This window comes from Coregonus clupeaformis, chromosome 11, assembly GCF_020615455.1.
Source record: "Coregonus clupeaformis isolate EN_2021a chromosome 11, ASM2061545v1, whole genome shotgun sequence".
Lineage (NCBI taxonomy): Eukaryota > Metazoa > Chordata > Actinopteri > Salmoniformes > Salmonidae > Coregonus > Coregonus clupeaformis.
The window spans coordinates 49,180,279-49,195,377 of NC_059202.1; the positions used below are offsets into that span (position 1 = coordinate 49,180,279).

Genomic DNA, 15,099 nt, shown 5'->3' on the forward strand with positions numbered 1-15,099 from the left:
TTCTCAGGAGAGGTCACGTCAGGGAGAATTGATGACATGGAAAAGGTTAGGTATTTAAAAATGGACTCTATTGGGTGTGGGGGTTTATACATGATGCAGTGAAGGTATTTTCTGGGATTTACTAGGTTGCAGTAGACAATATGAGATTTGGGTGTTATTAGAACTTATATGAGACTTTCATTTTGCCTATAGGCCTAAAGTAAGTGTTGATGAAGTGTCTTCAATGGCTGGTAACATACATGGTGGTCTGGTCACATTGTCATTATTTAGCCTAAATGTATAATGATGCCAAAAATGATAAGGCATAGAATGGAATTTAATGATATTCAGTCATTCTAAATGGTTCTGAAAAAGAATCATAAGATTAAAGCACTAAAATGAGCAGACTCAGATAAATTCTCCTTCAAGATTTTAAAGCGGCCACTTCTCATGCATTCCTCCAATCTCTTACACTACTACTCATGTGAGATCATCAATCTCCTGGCCCAGAGATAATTCTCTAATGTGATCTTCAAGCACATGCCTGCTGATAGCCTCTGTGTGTGTGTGTGTGTGTGTGTGTGTGTGTGTGTGTCCTCCAGTGCCAGAAGGCCAACACATGCCTGTATAGCCACTTCACCTCATTCACCATTCTCCATGTGAACCTCTGAATTTCATTACAGTCCAGTAGTGTGCTTCACTGATTCGTCTTGAGTGTATAAACAAACATAGAACAGTAGTGACTGAGGAGAGCTTCTCACAGGCCCTGCACGAGAGGAGAAGAGGAGTTCTACAAAGACAGAAACGGTCCCTTACTTCCTTCCTCAATGTCTTGCATGAGGGCATGGTTTCATATCCTCCTCCTGACATAAGCAAGTGAGTTCTCTCTCCCTTCACAGATTACATTATGAGTTTGCTCTCCCACTTTCTTTCTGTTACGGGTCATTTCCTCCTGAATCATAGATTATGACACCATTGAGGGTGTCAGCTGATCCAGGAGAGAGATGGTATAGTCCATCCCCTTCCTGCCTTCCCCCTCAATAGTTGACAGGCAGTGAGATGGAACAAGGGAAGGCCTATGTAGGATCTCTCTCTCTCTCTGTGAATTATCCATAGCAGCCCATTCAGGGCTCCCTAACACCTGGTGTGGAGCAAACATATTGCCTTCCAGTTGATCATTTATGTCAGAAATGAATAATCTCATTGCAGATGTGCTTCATGCTCCACATGTATCTTCTTTTTGGTGCTAGAGCTGGTGTTTATCCCCATATATATTATTTTCCATTTCATTCCATTATATTCTATCCTACATCTCTTCCTTTGTGTGGTAGCTAGTGTTTACCCCCATGTTGTGAATAGACTTATCTTTTGTCATCTGGTGGAAGTGACTATGCCACATTTGAAGGTGGGCTGGAGGCTAACCTAGAGGTGGGTCAATATTGACGCTAGGCTAACTGAGGAGGACATACCTAGCAGAGCAAACCCCAGGGCCACAATAGCCCCAGCCAGATGACAAAGAGACGTTTGTTTGCCCTGCTACGACCTCCATGGCAGCTCCTAGAGTGTAGAAGAGAGAGAGGACTTCAAAGAGCTGAGGCTTTGTTTGGTGTGCTCACACTGTCTTCCTGTTCTGACTGTTAGGGTGGAGGCAGCAGCACTAGCACCAGATGTAGATGTAATGCGTGGTGTGTGTGTGTGTGTGTGTGTGTGTGTATGCGCATGTGTGCGTTCGCACAAACACACTTGCACAACCACAGTACAGTCAGCTCAACAGGTGACTCAACAATGCGAACAACAGACAAATAAATAACAAATTGTTTTTAATCTAATTGCTATCAAAATGTTGCGAAATTATTCAGCATGTGTCCACAATGCACAACATGTGTCCACAAAGCACATTCACACATGGTAGAACATGTCATTCCTTAAAGTTGATTGAAACGTTTACATGTCATTAGTGACCTCAGTAGTAACAGTTCTAACAATAACACAGAGACGCTGACAGAAGAGAACATACCTAGCCTGTGTCCCAAATGGCACCCTATTCCCTACATAGTTCACTCTATAGGGGAATAGGGTGCCATTTGGGATGCGGACATAGTGGCCTGGGTTCTAAGAATAAGCCCTGTGGCAGGGGAATGGCATGTGTAATCTGTGAGGTGATAAGACAGGGCCTGGTGTCCTGTTTTCCATTCCTCACATAGCCTAGCCTACACACTGTTAAAGCTGTGCAGTCAGCTTAACCTCCCAGGCCAAGGGCACTATAATGGTTATAGCTTGGCCTCCGTAGGCTATGTCTGTTCCTCTGTTATCTCCAAACCCAGAACCAAAATATTGTGTGCACTAACTAGCTAGCTAGCTACACACGTTGAGTCAGCATAATACAGGGTTCTGAGGTCTTTCAGCAGACTTCAGAATGGCTCTCTGAATGGATCTCTCTTAAAGCTCAGACATAACGGTAGGATTGTCAAACGTTTGCCTGCCGACAGTACTTAGTACCTCTGAACAGAGTGTCGGCGGTCAATCTCTTTTGTGTTCACACAGCAAAGACCTTGGAAGTCGTCAGCCACTCATCCTTGTTAAAATACTCCAAACCAGAAGGTGGCAGTAGCGTTGTTTGGCAATGCATATCCGTGTGCATTGCTTATGGTCTAGATTCCAAGCTACACTATTAATACAAAAGTATGTGGACAGCCCTTCAAATTATGGCCTTACTGAAGAGCTCAGTAACGTTCAACGTGGCACCGTCATAGGATGCCACCTTTCCAACAAGTCAGTTCGTCAAATTTCTGCCCTGCTAGAGCTGCCCCGGTCAACTGTCAACTGAGCAACAAAGGCTCAGCCGCGAAGTGGTAAGCCACACAAGTTCAAAGAACAGGGTCGCCGAGTGCTAAAAATCATCTGTCTTCAGTTGCAACACTCACTACCGAGTTCCAAACTGCCTCTAGAAGCAACGTCAGCACAAGAACTGTTCGTCGGGAGCTTCAAGAAATGGGTTTCCATGGCCGAGCAGCCGCACACAAGCCTAAGATCCCCATGCGCAATGCCAAGCATTGGCTGGAGTGGTGTAAAGCTTGCCGCCACAACTGGCAGTCCGACTGACAAATCTGGATTTGGCGGATGCCAGGCGAACGCTACCTGCCCCGAATGCATAGTGGAGGAATAATGGTCTGGGGCTGTTTTTCATGGTTCGGGCCCTTAGTTCCAGTGAAGGGAAATGTTAACGCTACAGCATACAATGACATTCTAGACTATTCTGTGCTTCCAACTTTGTGGCAACAGTTTGGGGAAGGCCCTTTTCTGTTTTAGCATGACAATGCCCCCGTGCACAAAGCGAGGTCCATACAGAAATGGTTTGTCGAGATCGGTGTGGAAGAACTTGACTGGCCTGCACAGAGCCCTGACCTCAACCCCATCGAACAGCTTTTGGATGAATTGGAACACTGACTGCGAGTCAGGCCTAATCACCCAACATCAGTGTCCAACCTCACTAATGCTCTTGTGGCTGAATGGAAGCAAGTCCCCGCAGCAATGTTCCAACATCATATAGTGGAAAGCCTTCCCAGAAGAGTGGAGACTGTTATGGCAGCAAAGGGGGGGGGACCAACTCCATATTAATGTCCATGATTTTGAAATGAGATGTTCGACAAGCAAGTGTCCACATACTTTTGGTCATGTCTCTTGAGTGGCGCAGTGGTCTAAGGCACTGCATCGCAGTGCTAGCTGTGCCACTAGAGATCCTGGTTCGAATCCAGGCTCTGTCATAGCCGGCCGCGACCGGGAGACCCATGGGGCGGCGCACAATTGGCCCAGGGTAGGGGAGGGAATGGCCGGCAGGGATGTAGCTCAGTTGGTAGAGCATGGCGTTTGCAACGCCAGGGTTGTGGGTTCGATTCCCACGGGGGGCCAGTATAAAAAATAATAATAATAATTGTATGCACTCACTAACTGTAAGTCGTTCTGGATAAGAGCGTCTGCTAAATGACTAAAATGTAAAATGTAATGTAGTGTATCTGCGCTAATGTTGCTATTTTGTAGAAAGCCCTTGTTGATATTAGGCAGATGGCCACAGCTAGATAACTACCTAGCAAGATGACGAAGAAACAATTTAATTCACTCTCCATAATCCCATACTTCCAGTGCCAGCCCATAGTCAAATGTTTAGCTAGCTACCGTTAGCATATTCGCTAGCTAGCACAACATAGCTAGCTAGCTAAGGACTGTACTAACTCGGCAGCTAACACATGCAGCTGTTTCATAGAAACTAGATCATCCATTGTCAATATACAGTGGTTAGCTAGCTTGGAGGAAGTATTTAGTGTTGTGTGCATTGCATCTGTGCTTGCTACCATCCCATAGCCTACATTGCATATGAAGTGTGACTGGCTCATCCGTGGATATCAGTGGCACTCGGTGCCGTTTTAAGATGAGGGAGGACCATTATTTTTTAATGAGCATGGTCTTATTTCTATTACAGCATATTGGATGACTGTCATTCAAATTCCATTGTTAATTGAAATGCATTCCAGGTGACTACCTCATGAAGCTGGTTGAGAGAATGCCAAGAGTGTGCAAAACTGTCATCAACGCAAAGGGTGGCTACTTTGAAGAATATCAAATATAAAATATAGTTTGATTTGTTTAATACCTTTTTGGTTACTACATGATTCCATATGTGTTATTTCATAGTATAGATGTCTTCACTATTATTCTACAATGTAGAAAATAGTAAAAATTAAGAAAAACCCTGGAATGAGTAGGTGTGACCAAACTTTTGACTGGTAGTGTACATTTTTCATAACTTAATTGTGTGAATTGTTTGCGCTTGATTGTTAGTGTATATCACTTCTCCATTTACATATATCACCAGTAGTACATTTACCGTTAATTCCTATAATTCCTAATCTACAATGTTTGTTTGGTTATGGTAATTTCTGTTAATGAATTCAATGTATTATTATTCCAGTCTTACCGTTTTCATTGTCAGAGAGGAACACATTGTTTGCAGAGCGCACAACCTATGCCACAGTTGTGAGAAACACGTTTTGGTTTATTTCGTTCCATTTACGAGTTTTACCAATTCATTCATTATCTTTTGTTTAGAGCGCTCCTGTCAATGTTTAGTAAGGACTCGCACCTGATAACGCATAGAAGTATATAGGCCTATAGTCTACCTGGCCTGCGTGCAAATGTAGGCATATAAATGTGCCCATTTGTGAAGCTGATAGTATTTATGATTGGTTTAACGCACCACTAATGAGCTGTGGAGCTTCTCAAAGTAATGTTTTCTTCACCTCAAACAGCAAGCAAAGAAAGTCGGTTTTACATCCTTTGAGAATGACAATAGTTCCTCAATGTATTTGAAAAATATTTCCAGCTCTCTTCCTTTCGATAACAAATCATTGTGAAAGCGAGAAAAAAAGTCATGCTTTGATCCAGTGGAAACGTCATAAAATAGGCCTACCTGATTGACTTCTTATTAATGCTTGACTTGGACTGAAATAGGTTGCAGTACTCATTTTGGGTGCTGGTACTGTTTATATTTAGGTGCAGGAGCTACACAATAGTTTTGAGCTAATATTTTATAAGAGGAACAGGAGCTCATGCAATAGAACATTTTAGGTGCTGGTACTCAGTTCCAGTGAGCTCTTGCCCAAGTCAAGCACTGATTATTTTCCCTTGCTCAAATAGCCTACAGCTGTGTCTGTCCCGAGCTCACTGGCGCAGGAAACTCTAGCGCTTCGCTTCGGGCTGGACCCAAGTTAATAGTTGATACAATGTTTCAAGTTCGTTGCAGTAAGGCTATGCATAGCCAATGTGATTTATAGGATTTTATATTAAATCAATATATTTTCTACCTGCACATAACTGGCAATGGCAATAGAAGTTACTTTTTATGTTTTTATCATTTTCATTTAGATTTGGATAGAATTTTGATTAACCACATGATTTTGAGATATGAAGACATTATTATAAATTAAATGAAACTTTTCCACGAAATTGTGCATATGAAAACCATAACTGGCACGCAAATCGGTAGAAATGGTAAGATAAATTGGCATTCCACATGAGAAAGGTTGCCGACTCCTTATGTAGTCTATTACCGGCAACTTCTGGAGAGTAATTGCAGAGTCTGCGAAAGCCAGCAGGAGGAGAATGGTTGGTTCAGGTTATCTAGATTTCTGGCTCCCTCTTGAGTCATTGGTGTATTATTTCATCAATCAGTAAGCTTGAAGCATCAGACAAGCTCAATGCATATAGTTGATTTTATTAAAACACATAGGGTGTGTCTATATATGGAAAAATACATGTTAAAAAAACGATTGGTCAAAAGAGCAGACGACTTTCGGTCAACCAATATTTTTTTTTTTGTCGGGGACAGCCCTAAACCCGCTACAATCATGCAGTACAGTGTACAGCTAGCAGTTACACCGGCGGGCCCCGGTGGCAATACATTTAATTAAACCAAAAGCTTACCTTGACTTGGAAGAGTTCCAGTGTTGCATAACTAACATAGCATCCCTCTCTGTTTGAACCAGGTGTTTGAGTAGGCTAAACTAGCTAGCTGCAATCTCTAGCTAAGTAAATGAAAGTGAAAGTAAAAAATATATTTATACTATGAAATATAGCTAGCTCTTTCTCTCTCTCTCTTGCTTCTCCTTAATTTTGGAGGAAATTAATTTGTTCAAAACTGTTCAACTATTGTCTTTCGCTCTCTTTGAGTCAACTACTCACCACATTTTATGCACTGCAGTGATAGCTAGCTGTAGCTTATACTTTCAGTATTAGATTCATTCTCTGATCCTTTGATTGGGTGGACAACGTGTCAGTTCATGTTGCAAGAGCTCTGAAAGGTTGGAGGACGTCCTCCGGAAGTTGTCATAATTACTGTGTAAGTCTATGGAAGGGGGTGAAAACCATAAGCCTCCTAGGTTTTGTATTGAAGTCAATGTACCCAGAGGAGGACAGAAGCTAGCTGTCCTCCGGCTACACAATGGGGCTAGCCTACAGAGTGCTGTTGAGGCTATTGTAGACCAATCTACCGATTTGGCTCAAAGTCAAGTTTTTGGCCACTGACGAGTATTGCAATTCTACAAGTAGAATCGGTAGATTCATCGCTATTGGGTCAGCACACAGCAGGTACCGCTTTTGTTCTAGCAAGAGAAGGAACGGCTTCCCCTGGAATAAGTACCTATCGGCAGTGAGATTCTTGGTGTATTTCATGATTTACCCCTCTGTGGCGGCCTCTGACCTCTCCTGTTGTCCACAATGCGACCCCCAGCTATAGACAGTCCTGGACACTGGTCCCCCGAGCCCAGCCCATGGCCACGGTCAAACATAGCTGTCTACTCAACCGGCGCAAACTGTCTGGTGATGATGGACGTCTCATACTTCACCCCTGGCCCCTGGACAGAAGTCTAATAATGGGGTCTGGGACTTCTATGTCCCCTGAACCTTAACCCTAGCCCCCTCTCTAGGCTACCTGTGACCGCTAGCTAGCCATCCACATTTAGAGGTGAAGAGGTCAACATCAGAGCCAGGGGAGGAAGGCCATGGGGGCTATGGAAGGATGGGTATAATTCAGCCTCTTTTCTTTTCTCCTCTTCTTCCTGTTCTGTTTTTTACTACCACCTTAAGGAGAATGAAGCATCCCTACTGACTGTGTCAGAGATCCCTCTGTGCAGTGGTGCTGGAGCATGTTTAATTAGCCTGTTATAAAATACTGTAGCTAACGGAGCCAGTGTTCTTCCAGGAATGTTCATGATTGTGTTAGGAATGGCGCCGGAGGGGATGGCCGCTGTTTTATGGGCTCCTGACCAATTGTGCTATTTTGTGTGTTTTTTTTACGCTGTTTTTAACTTTTTTTGTACGTAATTTTCCCCCCATCGTTTCCTGTAACCGAAAAGAGCTTCTGGACATCAGAACAGCGATTACTCACCTCGAACTGGACAAGGATTTTTCTTTAATGAGTTGGGCGCGAAGGCTATACTGCTCTTCCCAGACCAGGCCCAAATCCCTGACATTCGTATGAAGAGGAGACGCTGTTTCAGAGGCCTTTACCCTACATTCTACTGGCGAATGTGTAATCACTGGAAAATAAACCGTTTGAGACTATCCAATCAATGGGACATTAAAAACTGTAATATTCTGTTTCACAGAGTCGTGGCTGAACAAGGACATGGATAATATACAGTTAGCTGGGTTTTCCGTGCATCGGCAAGACAGGACAGCAGTCTCCGGGGGGTGGGTGGTGTTTGTCTCTTTGTCAACAAAGGCTGGTGCGCAATCTCCAATATTAAGGAAGCCTCAAGGTTTTGCTCGCCTGAGTTAGAGTACCTCATGATAAGCTGTAGACCACACTATTTACCAAGAGAGTTTTCATCTATATTCTTCGCAGCTGTCTATTTACCACCACAAACCGATGCTGACCGCACTCAACAAGTTGTATAAGGCCATAAGCAAACAAGAAAATACTCATCCAGAGGCGCCGCTCCTAGTGGACAGGGACTTTAATGCAGGAAAACTGAAATCCGTTTTACGTCATTTCTACCAACATGTAAACTAGAGAAAAAATAAGTCTAGATCACCTTTACGCCACACACAGAGCCGCGTACAAAGCTCTACCTCACCCTCCATTTGACAAATCTGAGCATAACTCTGACCATAACTCTGTCCTCCTGATTCCTGCTTTCAAGCAAAACTCAAACAGGAAGTACCAGTGACGCGCTCAATGCGGAAGAGGTCAGATGAAGCGGATGCTAAGCTACAGGACTGTTTCGCTAGCACAGACTGAAATATGTTCCGGGATTCATCTGATGGCATTGAGGAGAAATACCACAGTGACCGTACGTACATATCCCAACCAGAAGTAATGGATTTCAGGAAACATCCGCACTGAGCTAAAGGCTAGAGCTTCCGCTTTCAAGGAGCTGGACACTAATCTGGACGCTTATGAGAAATGCCCAAGAATGCCAAGGTAACGTGCCTAAATGACTACAGCCCTGTAGCACTCACATCTGTAGCCATGAAATGCTTTGACAGACTGGTCATGGCTCACATCAACACCATCATCCCAGAATCCCTGGACTGACTTGAATTCGCATACCGCACCAACAGATCCACAGATGACGCAATCTCTATTGCACTCCACACTGCCCTTTCCCACCTGGACAGAAGGAACACCTATGTGAGAATGCTGTTCATTGACTACAGCTCAGCATTCAACACCATAGTGCTGTCAAAGATCATCACTAAATAAGGACCCTGGGACTGAACACCTCCCTCTGCAACTGGATCCTGGCCTCCCCCAGATGGTGAGGGTCAGTGTGGCAGATGTGTTGTTGCCTACCCTCACCACCTAGGGGCGGCCCGTCAGGAAGTCCAGGATCCAGTAGCAGAAGGAGGGCGAGGTGTTCACTACAGGAAACACGACGGTGGACTACAGGAAAAGCAGAGCACGACTCCATTCACATCGGCGGGGCTGTAGTGGAGCGGGTCGAGAGCTTCAAGTTGCTTGGTGTCCACATCACTAAGGACCTATCATGGTGCAAACACACCAACACAGTCGTGAAGAGGGACGACAATGCGTATTCCCCCTCAGGAGGCTGAAAATATTTGGCATGGGACCTCAGAACCTCAAAAAGTTCTACAGCTGCACCATCGAGAGCATACTGACTGGTTGTATCAGCACTTGCTATGGCAACTGCTCGGCATCCGACTGCAATGCGCTACAGAGGGTAGTGCGTACGGCCCAGTACATCAGTACAGCCCAGCCATCCAAGACCTCTATACTAGGCGGTGTCAGAGGAAGGCCCTAAAAATGATCAAATTCTCCAACCACCCAAGTCATAGACTGTTCTCTCTGCTACCGCACAGCACATGGTGCCGGAGTGGAAGTCTGGGACCAAAAGGCTCCTTACCAACTTCTACCACCAAGCCATAAGACTACTGAACAGTTAATCAAATGGCTACCCGGACTATTTGCATTGACCCCCTTATTGTATTCTTATTCTTATTAGTTGCTCTGACTCTCTTGGACTTACTGGACTCTAACCACACACTCACACATGCTACACTGACACTCCAACACACACACACACACACACACACACACACACACACACATATATTCACATTCCTTCACACATACGCTGCTGCTACTCTCTGTTTATTATCTATGCAGTCACTTTACCCCTACCTACATGTACATGTTACCTCAATTCCCTCGGCTAACCCGTACCACTTCCCGTACCACTTCCCATTGACTCGATACCGGTACCCCTTGTATATAGCCTCGTTATTGTCATTTTATTGTGTTACTATTTTTCCTTTAGTTTATTTAGCAAATGTTTCTTACTTACTTTTTAAAAATACATTTCACTGTAAGGTCTACTACACCTGTTGTGTTCGGCACATGTGACAAATACAATATTATTTTATTTGTGCGTATGATGGGATCCCTGACTGTGCTGAGAGAGTATTGTTGAATGCCATCGTTTGCCTTTTGAAGCCCTTGTGGGTCGTCGGGAAAACGCTTCCAAGGAAATGGATAATTGTATTTCTTTTACGGCCTCCTTCGTTACAACGACTAGCCTCGGAGCGCTCTAAACCCTGGCGGGTTCAACTAGGCGGTCCGGATCATGTGCCAGTTTAGCTTTGGGCTAGAAACGAACAGGAAATGGTTTCCCTCCTCCTCTATGTGTCCCTCACCATGCATGGGGATAAAGTGTTTAACTCTGAGGATAGCGGGAGGAGAAGTAAGTCCCAGATGTGTGAGGTGTTTTAGTTGCAGTTGTTTCAGTCTTTTTGTGTGTCAAATGTAGCGGGCGGGTTGTGTGTCCTTCTGACGCTGAGGTCAGCTAGAAGTCTGGTCGGAGGTTCTCAGAGAGCAGTAGTCCCATTCTGAACCTGGATGTTGACCAACTGGGTGCTGGTCCAACAGGAATATCATTACCAAGCACTCACACAGGTTCTATAACACCTATAGCCTGCAGGTATACTACTGACATAAGCATAAAAACGAAATGCCGTCTCTCAGATACGGAAATAAATAAACTTTTTCAAAAGAAAGATATTCGAATTGAACAAAGTTTCAAGTTCACTTGCTATATGGAATACTGTATACATTTTTACTCACCAGAGTTCTCACAAACTCACCAGAGCGCTCAACTTAACCTTAACCGAACTGTTGAACTGTCATTTTAAAGTCAACAAGAGCAGGACCACACATGGAAGTCTTCTTCCTTTGCTCCTTTGCTATGGCAGCAGCTTTTGTGCTAGTAAGTGTGTAGTATACTTCCCATTTAGCTTCAGTCTCTGCTGTGTGTAGTATAAGACCTTTCCTTTCAGCCCTAGTCTCTGCTGTGTGTCGACTGCCATGGTCCTTTGTTCAGTGATAGTGTCCTCAAATAAAGGTTATTCCTCCCTTTAACAGCCCTGAGGAGCTCTGTCGCTCTATACTTCCCATTGTATCCAATGAGCTCCCCACTTTACACCTGGATGAGAGGGTGTCAAATTGAGGGTGAAATACGATGACTAACCTATTACATTTACATTTTAGTCATTTAGCAGACGCTCTTATCCAGAGCGACTTACAGGAGCAATTAGGGTTAAGTGCCTTGCTCAAGGGCACATCGAAAGATTTTTCACCTAGTCGGCTCGGGGATTAGAACCAGCGACCTTTCGGTTACTGGCACAACGCTCTTACCCACTAAGCTACCTGCCGCCCAACCTATCCCTGACTATCCTAGGTGTGCGTCCCAAATGGCACCCTATTCCCTATTTAGTGCACTACTTTTGACCAGGGCCCATAAAAGTAGTGCACTATATAGGGAATAGGGTGTCATTTGGGATGGACCCCTAGACCTAGATTATACTGTAACAGTGTTGGTGATGCAATTAGATGTGTTCTGTAGGTATTGCTTTTGCAATGCAATTCAATGACATGCATGGAGGAGTTCCATGATTGGAACACTATCCTGGTAGTGGAATAGAATATCTCTGTACATTCCATTCCTTTGCATGCTTACAAATTAATTTGTTACATATTCCCTCACAATGTCTGACGTCATATACTGGAAACCTTATTTTGCTTGTATAACTTAATACCATTATGGACCGTAATCCATTTGCAGGTAAGGTTTAAAAGTTCAGATGCAGCTATTGCAAAATAGAATGATTAATGACGCTTGCTGGAGTGATGAATACCAATGTATTTTGACATTAAAAAGGAAGCGATGTGCTCTCACTGTTCTCAATGCTCTGTGTTCACATGTACCGGCGATGTGCCTGCCTAGCTGTGTGAAAACTGTTAAAATGGGTTATCTGAGGGTTATAGGGCTAACAAGCCTCCAAGTCCCATCCCACCATGGTCTATCTGACCTGGGTTTATCAGCACCAATCTAGCTAAGTCAATATCAACGCTGCCTGTTCCACCAATGACTGTTCTGCTACTGTAGCTCCACCACCACCACCAGTTGACCCTTTTCTCCCTCCTCTTTCAGGGCGTAAAATTGATTGTTATGACAGTAGAGTGATAGGGGTTTATTTATCTTTATGACTCTGGGGCTTTGTGTCAGGCTCCTCTCCTGGTAATACCCTAGGTGCATTGGCAGGCCATTAAAAGCCTTGAGAATGAGACAGTCAGGCTTATAGCTTTTATGATAAGGTAACTCACACATCACTGGATGCTATTCTCAACAATGGGCCCTGAACGACGACAGTAAACTGTAAACTAACCCTAAACTGTTAGGGTATACTACACTGTGCTGTGCACTGCGGGGGAGAGGAGACCCATAGCCGAGATTGTCATGACCTTCTCGTTGCCCCTACACTGTTCTGCTTTATAGCCTCTGTGATGGGGTAGAGTTGAGGATATATAATAGGCTATATGCCACTTAGCAGATGCTTTTATCAAAGGAAGCCTGCAAGAAAGCAGTGCACATTGTTAGTATGTGTATGTGATCCCTGTGGGAATTGAACCCACGACATTACCAACTGAGCCACACATGCCAACTAATGTGAATTGTGATACATAGGTCATGAACTCATTCTACTGCACAATTGTGAAAGATTTTACTGAGCATCTTACAACCCCGTGGGATTGTGCTTGCTGCCCCAGACTTTTGGTTTTACGAGTCTGTGTTCAAGGGCGAGGCCAGTTTGACCACTGAAGAATGTTGTGTGTTGTTTTATTATAGTTTGGTGTTGGTCCTGCCTCCAGACTCTTGACGTTAGGTCTGTCCTGTCATTGTCGAGGCATGCTATAGCTAGACTCTAACTGGAGGGCAATGACAGCGAGGTGAGCTTGTGGGGTGTTGTTTAACAGCAGTAGAAGGTGATACGGACCAGAGACCAGGTGTGAGGTGCAGCTTGGTCATGTGTGTGTGTGTGTGTGTGTGTGTGTGTGTGTGTGTGTGTAGTGTATCTGGGGCTATAAATTCCCCGGGGGTTGACATTTATGGATGACCCCTAAGGGTCACAGGTCAGGGGTGTGTGAGGCACACACACACACACACACACAGGTGAGGGGTGTTGGGCTTGTCTTGTGGTCAAACCTTGAACTGTGAAATTGTCAGAGACCCCTTTCAAACAATGGAGTTGTAGCACAGCCAGCGTCAGAATGGAAGACTATCTATCAATGTTTTCCTTTTTTATGTACTGTGTCTGGTAGAGTGGAATAAGAAACATATGCATGAAACACATGATGAACACATGGCCAAAATGGTTTACATCTTTTGCCATTGACTTGACTTGAAACTATGTATTGATAGATTCAGTCATAAAACTTAAAAGAGTTGTATAATTTCTGAAAGATTGGTGATGTGAATTGAATGTATATGGATTCAGGCAAATTTCAGAGACGTGACTTGCAATCCACGGGTGCCACTGCAACACTCTTCCATGTGTATTGGCCCTTTGAACCTCTAACCAGTTAGTCAACTTTCTTCCAATCAAGATGAGAAGGAAGTCTGACAATTTCAATATCGCCACATAGCCAATGTAGAAATCTACAGTCAGATTTCCATAGTTTGTAGATATAACATCCCGTTTAGTGACTTTCTGTTAAAACCACTTAACAATTTGTATCTGTTTCTTACCACTATTCTATAGAATTTCTGTAACTGATGTTTTTCCAACTCAACCTTGTCTTGGCCTGAATAGCCTGCAGGCAGGATGCAGAGTTGTCCCTCCCTCTATAACTTGCTAATGGGACAGGGGCGGAAGGTCATTTGTGTCGGTACAAAGGGCTGTGGCCTGCACTGCGACCTGCTGTGTGGTGTGTCAGTGGGGCTCCCCGGCCTTGGCTGCAATAATGGCTTTGTCCACAGACACACACACACAGCACACACACACATGCAAAAGAAAAAGCATATACACAAGGTTTATTTTCAGTGAAATCAACAAGCATCCATATTAGGATAAAGCCTGATGTTTCCCTAACTCTGAGGTGGCTAGGCATGTGGTGTCCCCCATAATGATGTCCCCAGAGGAGCTAGGAACTTTGTTTAGACATGGACAGACCTCCAGCCACCACAGAGGAAGCCCAGAGTGACAGTCTCCACAACCTCAGCCTCAACCTGAGGCAATAGACAACAGGAAGAGCTTCTACACCTTTCACACATTCCTTTCCGAAGGACGAGAAGGGGACAGAGAGGGAGAGGTCAACTGTCCTGTGAAGTTGGGTTCAATTTAATTTCAATTCAGTCAGGGAGTTTGGAATTTCATTTTACTTCCTGAATTGACTGAATTCACATGGAATTGACCCCAGCCCTGCTGTCGTGCTTGCTCCTATCGGGTGGAGTTTGTCAGTAGTTCCTTAGCCAAAGGCCAATGAACAGAGGCAATACACAATACTCAACACATCATAAATTCGGTACAATGGTTCCAGCACATTTGTCAGTGAACTGGTGCCAATGTGACCTTTCAACCCTACACAGTTTTCAGAGCTGAAATTGTAAGCTTATGATACTTAGAAAAGTTTATTATCCTCTCTCTGTCTAAACTGTCTGACCTCCTACCCACTGAGACAAGCTGATAATAAAGCTTCCTTGTGGAAGTGGTTCATTTGTATTGAGACTATAGAGACAACTTCTATTATTCTTATGTAAAGCGCCCCTG

The 15,099-nt window shown here is 44.2% G+C and overlaps 1 protein-coding gene across 1 annotated transcript in view; it reads left to right on the forward strand.

Annotated features, from left to right (window-relative positions):
- Positions 1–15,099, forward strand: part of LOC121577048 (prickle-like protein 1) — a 45,118-nt gene that overhangs the window by 7,058 nt on the left and 22,961 nt on the right. The gene's annotated exons all lie outside the window — the stretch shown is intronic.